Below are 8,275 nucleotides of genomic sequence, written 5' to 3' on the forward strand. Positions count from 1 at the left end.
AAGGGAAGGGAAGGGAGGGGGAAGGAATTCAGATTGTCTCCAGTTTTGGCAGAAACTGGACATCCAATTATATTTTCACTTAAGCGAAAATATAGAAAACGACAAAATTTTTTTAAGCAAAAATTGCTTAAGTGAATTTTTTTGGCTTAAGCAAATTTTGTATATCCTTCCTCAATCTTCTCTTCTCTTACTCCTCATACCTAACACTTTGTACTGAACTTCCATGTTCAACCTTCTTTAGTCTGCATATTCAACCTTGTTCATTCTCTGTACCCAACACTTCTCTTTCTCTTCCAACTCCCTCTTTCCTTCACCCCATGCCTAATTCCTTTCTTCCTCTTCCCGCTCTCACTCTACCCCATACCTATCTCTCTCTTTCCTCCATACCCAACTCTTCACCCTCTTCTCCCTCTGCCATCATTCCTATACCATTCACTCGCCTTATCTCTATCCATCCTTAGTCCTCTATTTCCCTTACACCTAGCCTCCATCTTCTTGAATGCACAAAATTCGCTTAAGCCAAAATAATTAGCTTAGACAAATTTGTAAAATTTCACTTATGCCAAAAAAATTTGCTTAAGCTATTTTTGTGTAAAATTTTTTTTATTGTTTCTTACATTTTCGCTTAAGCAATAATGGAACTGGATGTCCAGTTCCCGTCAAAATTAGAGACAATTCGGATCCAGGGGGAAGGAGGTAAAACACCTTCTTGTTTGAATGTTTAATATTGAGAGAGGAAGGTGATGGAAGGTTTAATTATGTAAATAATATTATATTTTATATCTTTTATTTATATTTTTTTTACAAAAATAAAAAATATTTTTCTTTCTCTAAAAATTAATAATTTTAAAATTACTATTTTTATTTTTTTATAAGTTTTAAAAAAATTGTCACTTGAAAAATTAACACTTTTTTTTAAAGTTAGAATCTTATTCATGAAAGAGTATTAGAAAGTGGTAGGGAGAAAACCTTAAAATGGAAGAATTCAAGAAACAAGGGTTAAAAGGGTTCAAAAAAGTCTCTAAAACCTTCTCCTCTTAATTCAGCAACTCCCAAATAATGATTAATCCCTTTTAACTCCTCTCCTTCTCTCTTAAACACACCTCCAAAACATAGCTTAAAGAGAATTGTTAATATTTTATGCTCTTTCCTACAACTACTCTCTGTTGTTTAATTTGTTTGTTGGCTCCAAAAGAATTGTGAAGTTAGCATCGGAATTTTTAATTTTCACTACAATTTCTGTAAATGGATTCTATTTCTCGAATATTGATTAGAAGGGTTCATACTCCTTACGATACCGTATCTTTAAGATATATCTTCTATTTGGAATAGGTAAAAAATATTCAATTTTTTAAAAATAAATAAACAAAATAAAAGAAATTTATCAAAAAGGAAAGGACAAAAGAAAATATTAGATTTATTTTAAAGTATAAAAAACCCAATCAATAAAAAAATAAATATTTTGCTTATTAAAAATTTTGTAAAAAAAGTAAATAATTTATGAACATTATTTATTGTAAAATAACCATTTATTGTTTTACATTTTTTTATTAAAATTGTTATTAATGAGTTCTTAACATAATTATTTTACACACAAGAGGGGTCCAAGTCCCAAACAACCAACTAGAGCAGTAGCTTAGAAAAACAAATATCGTAAACATTTTATGAAGTTGTTTGGGATAAAGAAAATTTTCTAAGTTATAAAACCATATTAGAGGATATACTTTTCGAGGTGTTTTTCAAGTCCCTTACACCCAAAACTGCTCAAAAAACAGGAAGTGGTCAAAAAATATTTTAAGTCCACAAACCTGGTTGAGCTCCAGATTTCCTCCATAATTGCTCAAAAAATAGGAAGTGGGCATAAAATATTCTAAGTCCACAAACCTGACTGAGCTCTAGATTCCCTCCATAATTGCTCGAAAAATAGGAAGTGTGCAGAAAACATTCTAAATCCACAAACGTGGTTGAGCTTCAGATTCCTTCAAGAATAGCTCGAAAACCAGGAAGTAGTTAGAAAATATTCTAAGTCCATAAAAGTGATGATAGGACTTAAAAGTTATTACAAGGCTCAGAAGCGGTTACCATCAGTTATCACTAGATGAAGGTATAACAATATGAAGAAGGATCGTGGGCAATAGCAGTTATGAAAGAAACTACAATTGACCGCACGATTAGATCCAGTCATGGATAATGGGCAATAGTTGAAGACGGTTACCAAGAATTGTCTGCGAAAAAAGCAGAACAATGGTGATTTCCGTTGCCTATAAATACGTCAAAGCTTCACTTTTCAGAGGATGATTTTTTGCACCTACACCTAAATTCTCTGAACGCTGAAACCCTGCACTGCGCCAGACACCAGCTACAAGGAGACTCACAGTGGCCCCCTATTTGCTGTTGTGAGGAGTTGTACATTATTTACTTGCACATTTACGTTTTTTCATTTTAATTGCAATTCCTTTTATTTATTTCTTTGTACACAATTTGATTCTTGCTTAGCACATTTCTGTAAAAAGCTCTACGTCTAATTAAATTCTGTTTGATTATCAATTGCTATTTCTGTTTAATTCTCTGCTTTATAACGCCAATTTTAGTGTTACATTAACAACACACGTAAAAGAACCCAAAGAGGACCTAAATCCAGTTTCCAAATTGCTCCTGGATTATTTATTTATAAACTGTTATTTTTCACCGTAAACAAATTAGCACGCCTAGTGAGACTTTATTTTGTGTGTTTTATTAAATGATTGATTGTCTTGTTACATGATATTACGTAACGAACGTTGTATTATGGCTAATAGAGGAAGGAATAGTGATTCCAGTTTTGGGAATGGTAATTCTAGAAGTGATGGCAGTAATACTAACCCAGAAAATGTAAGTGGCGATGCTAATACTGCTGCACAACCAACACCAACGACGACATTACCTATGCCGTCATCCCGAATAGTTAGCCAATTTATGGCCGATGTGCCAACCAATCTGACCTGAATTTTGGCCCAAGGCCAAGGCTGAGTAATCAGCTATTTGGCCTACCTCTTGTGTCAATGCCGTCTATTTTTAGAGTACAAACCTACTCCAACCCTATGGTGACAACCGTGTCACCCCAAAGTCACACCATTCTACCAGGAATGGGTGTGGTTTATACCATTCCACTGGGAATGGGTACGATTGACGGAGTACCAGGGACACAATTTGCATTTGGAGCTTCGAGCGGGGAATCATTGCTTGCTAGCTCTTTCTTGAACGTTGCCTTACAATCTATGAGGCAGCAAATGGATGAGAGTAATCACGAGATGGTCAATATGCTGACCCATCAGATGACCATTGTGTTGAATCCCATAGTGGAAACTACCAATACCAACTATCATGTTTTGCCTGAACAAATGCGTCGAATTGCTGACGTATTTAGGGCACCTCAAGTCCCTGTAAGACAAGGGCAAAATTTCACCCAAAATCCTGATCGAAATGCACCCAATTTCAATCAAAATGGTCCAACCGTTGAGGAAACTGGTCAAAATTTTGATCAACGCCTTTCGAGACAAAATGAGAGGAATTTCCAAGTGGACTAACTCTTAAATTTCACTCGAAATTAGAATGCTCCAGTTGAGCAAATTGGTCAAAGTTTTGACCAAAATCTTTTGAGACAAAACGAGGGTGATTTACAGGTGAATCAAGCTTTCATTATTACTCAAAATCAGAATGCTGATGAAATACTAGAGTAAGTTAGGCAAAACAATGTAGGGGAGATCCACTTTTCCAACAAAATAACCCGAATCCCTAAAACATTGCTAATGTACTCGAACAAGTGTTGAACCAACACGGTTTTGATGTAGGGTATGCTAATACTTTGTCTCAACATTTTCTGAGGCAATTTTACAGGCTGAACAGCCTCAGGGGCAGAAAGTCCCAAAATTCTTGAAATTTGCCGGAAAAACTGGTGAATCAACTGTCAAACATATAGCTAGATATGTCATAGAATGTGAGAATTTAGCTCGAAATGAAGATTTAAAGTTGAAGTACTTTCCTAGTTCTTTGACTAAGGGGGTCTTCACTTGGTTCACAACCTTGCCCCCAAATTCCATTCATAATTAGAATCAACTAGAAAGGAGATTTGATGAGCAATTCTTTCGCGGTGAAGTGAAAGTTAGTTTAATGAATTTAGTTAACATAAAAAGAATACATAATGAATCCATTGATGATTATTTGAGTAGGTTTCGACAGATGATGTTGAGATGCTTCACCCAAATCTCAGAATATGAATTAGTTTAAATGGCTGTAGGTGGGTTAGAATACTCATTAAGAAAGAAACTAATTAATCAGCAGCTAATAGACATGTCGCAATTAGCGACGAAAGTAAGACAAATCGAGCAACTTAAGGCTGAAAAGTATGCTCCAAGAAAAATTGAGAAATTACCTCATAAAGATAAAGTGGCTTACATAAGTCTCGCTGAGGGAGAGTTAGGAAGCGAGAATGACCTTGGTGAAGAAGATGTCGATTTAGGGGTAAATGTAGCTGAACTAAGGTCAGGACCTCCCTATGTTTGTTAATCTTTAAAACCACTCGAAAATAAGGATAAAATTGACCTAATAAAAGTTATGTCTTTGATGTCTCCAAATCTAATCATATTTTCGATATTTTGTTAAAAAATGGACAAATTATGTTATCTGATGATCATAAGATCCCTACTTTAAAATATTGTAAATTTTATCATGTGTATGGTCATTGGACTAATAATTGCATTCGTTTCAAGGATCTGATTCAGAACGCTATTAAGTAAGGAAGGTTGATTATGATCCAATGCAAGTTGAGGCCAACTTCGTGGAACCTATCGACATATTGATGGTTGATGTGGCTGAGAAACAAAAAGGACTGTTCGATCAAACTGTGGAGCAGGTAGAGAGAAAAGGATCTTTGGATGACACCTTGGAAATCTTCGAGAAAGAAGAAGCTGAAATCTTCCTAAGAGCAGAAGATTCACTGTTGGATTTTTTGACTCAAAAGAAAGAAGCTGACAGTGAAGTCATGTTATGCCCAAGGTGTAGCACCGTATTTGATGAAGTGGCGGCCAAAGCATTCGAGCAATTGGAAATAAAGAAACACTATCGCGTGACTACTAATCAAGTGATCACCAAGAACAAAGAAGTTCAAATGCAGAATGCTTCGATCACTATACTGGATCCCCAAATTGTTTAGAACAGGACCTTTATGCCTGCTCAAAATGTCCCGAGCAACAAGTGGGTCTGAAACGTGCTGCACCAATCACTAACTCAACCAAAGTGGCAATTGGTCGAAATGAGAGAACCTTCATAAACAACTATCATGCCCCAGCCCATTCTTTCACAACCTCAAATTTCTACTCAAACTGGATTCCATAACTGTTGTTTGCAATCTAATACTAGCAAGTGAACTAGAATTGCAGCAAGTAATGAGTAAAATTAAGATCCGAATATCATCTCCACAGGGAATTTAGGTTTCAAGTACCACTTCAAAGAATTATAACCATTTGAGCCATATGAATTTGGAAGGATAGTTGTAACATGTAATAGCAGCAAACCAGAGCAATTAAAAGTAAAGAACTTGCAGAAAAACAGAGTTTAAGATTTGTGGTGAAATGAGATAGGAATGAAGAATAGTTAGGAATTTACTTCACAAGAATGTCAATATTAATTCAATTATGCCTTTGAACATTCAAGAACTTGGTTAATTGACAATCAGTTTTGCATATTAATAGCTAAAAGTTAATCCCTTAACTCATTGACCCTAACAAGCAACTAAACCACCCTAATCACTTAGGTGAAGTTCAATTTCATGTTGCATTAAGAATTAGAATATTAGGATTGCAGAATTAAGTGTACTTATCCCTAAGAAACCCCTATTTCTGGTTGTTAATTCATATAAGAGAATCAAGTCCAATTTCCATTGGCAAATGTTCCTCTAAGGTTAATCAAATGAATTCCCATTCAAAGATTATGTAAAGTGCATAATTAACAACTCAATTAATCCAAATACTCTAATTTCAGAAGCAAGAATCAAATCAATATATCAATTCGAGTTCCATAAACTCCTAACTACAAGAAATTACACAAACATTGTGGCAGAGAAAGAGAAAGAAGGAGAAGAAGAAGAACTCAGAAAAGCCATAGCCATGAGCTTCAATCCAATTCCTCTTCTTGAAGCTTCGAGGTTTGACCCCACTCCTCTCTCTCACTCTTTCCCAATGAGAATCTAACAGAAAAAATGGAAAATGAATGAAAGACCCCGAGATCTGAGCTCAAAACATGTATTTATAGAAATCCCGATTCTTGGCGTTATCACTCTTGCTGATAAGAGTGGCCACGCAGAAGGTCGCGACGTTGTGCGTGATCACTTTTATGAGTAAAAGTGGTCACGTGCAACTTGCCAAGTTGAGGACTCTCTGGAACATCTACTTTCAATGATAAAAGTGGTTACGCATAATACTCTAAAACTTTGCCTTCTCTGGAATGTTCACTTTTGCCAGCAAGAGTGACCACGTAGAGTATCTTGAAATTCTGCCTTCTCTGGAACACTCACTTTTGCTAATAAAAGTGGTTACGCCAAGCCTGCTGGGTCTAAAGCTTCTCTGGAACGTTCGCTTTTGTTGGCAAGAGTGATAACGCACAGCTAAGCTGAGATTGAACTTCTCTGGAACGTTCACTTTCAATGATAAAAGTGATCACGCCCACACTCAACTTCTCCTTTAAGCTATGAATCACTCACTTTCGCTGGCAAGAGTAACCACACACAGCTTAAACTCCATGAGCCATGTTCTTTGAGTCTAGACTTGCTACTTTTCTGCTATTTCTCCATTGATCTATCAACCTCATGGTCTTTACTCAGCATTTTCTACAAAAACACACTTCAATTATTAATTTTTTACACAGAAAATTCATAAATGCTCAACTAACTATGTATTTAAAGAAATTCTCCAATCATTCTATTTTTATGATTTTTTTCTTCTTTTTTCAACACATTTTCCTTATGAAATGGATTAAAACTATAGTAAAATACTAGTAAAAATATGGATTCATCAATAACCCCTTAGGGAGCCACTTTCAGTCGAAAAAAGCCTTACTATAAGGCCCCTATGACTAAGACTCAATGGCGAGGGCATAAAGGATAAAAAAAGCTGAGTATGAGGCATAAGCCTTAACCCAAGCTCAGGCTCAAGTGTGAGCTTAGACCCAAGTTCAGTCAGACCCAAGGAAATGCTGTCAGAAATATACGACGCACCCCGGTTAAGATTGAAGATGAACGGTCCAGAGATCGAGTGCGATCCGGATGATGAATTGATTACCGATGTATTCGAATCAGGATTGAGGATGATCTTGAAGACATCCTTGGAGTTGTGTTGATGTTACCTTCTGAGTACGCTGAAGGAATCGGCAAAGGTGACGAAGACGACTTTTATGCTGATGATGAACCCAATAACAACCCTTGAGGTTATTGTTATCTGACAGAAGATGGTTCACTTACCAAATCATCAGCTATCTTCGAGAAGCCGACACAAGAAATGAAGAGTGTAACGCCCCAATTTTCATAGTCTAACCGTTATCTCGATAGTCGTGAATTTCTCGCAATTTCTGACCTGCTACTGTCAGAGTGAGTGATTAGATATTAGACTCAAATCGACCGTCTCGATTTGTAGAGAGTCCTGCATTTTAGAATAGCTGCATGCAAGTCACTCGGTCCTGACATCGTCCAATAATCCCTAATCTTGTTCCGTTGTGAATTTCAAGAAAACGCTTTGAAAATTGTGCCAAAAAGTGTTTTTACCTTTACTTTTCAAAAAAGTTACTTTTGCCTCAAAAGACGTGCAAAGTTAGTAATGATTACTTAGATTTTGCCATAATTACTTGGATCCTGTAATGATTGCACTTTTCGCCGTAATCATTACTTAGCCGTCGCAATGATTGCACTTTTTCATCGTAGTCAGTGCCGAGCCACTGCAATCATTGCGCCGAATCTTCCAAAATCTATTTATGGCCAATAGAATTTCATGCAAGTGTCTCGTTTTTCGATTTAAGGACGCCTTGAAATTTGAAACTTCCTTTTGTGTTTTTCGAGGAGCCACCATTATAAATTTACCTTTTCAGAATTTGTACCAAGTCTCGTCGCATTTATGACGACCAATCACATTGCATGCAATCTTAGTTTTAGAAAATCCATGCAACCTAAAAGTTTGAACCCTTGAACCGCGTGCGTAATCTTGTACTAACCTAGGCCAATTTCCATTTTTGGTAGCCAAAAATTCCACAC

The sequence above is a fragment of the Abrus precatorius genome, unplaced genomic scaffold, assembly GCF_003935025.1.
Source record: "Abrus precatorius isolate BTA unplaced genomic scaffold, Abrus_2018 Scaffold10, whole genome shotgun sequence".
NCBI classification, from domain to species: domain Eukaryota; kingdom Viridiplantae; phylum Streptophyta; class Magnoliopsida; order Fabales; family Fabaceae; genus Abrus; species Abrus precatorius.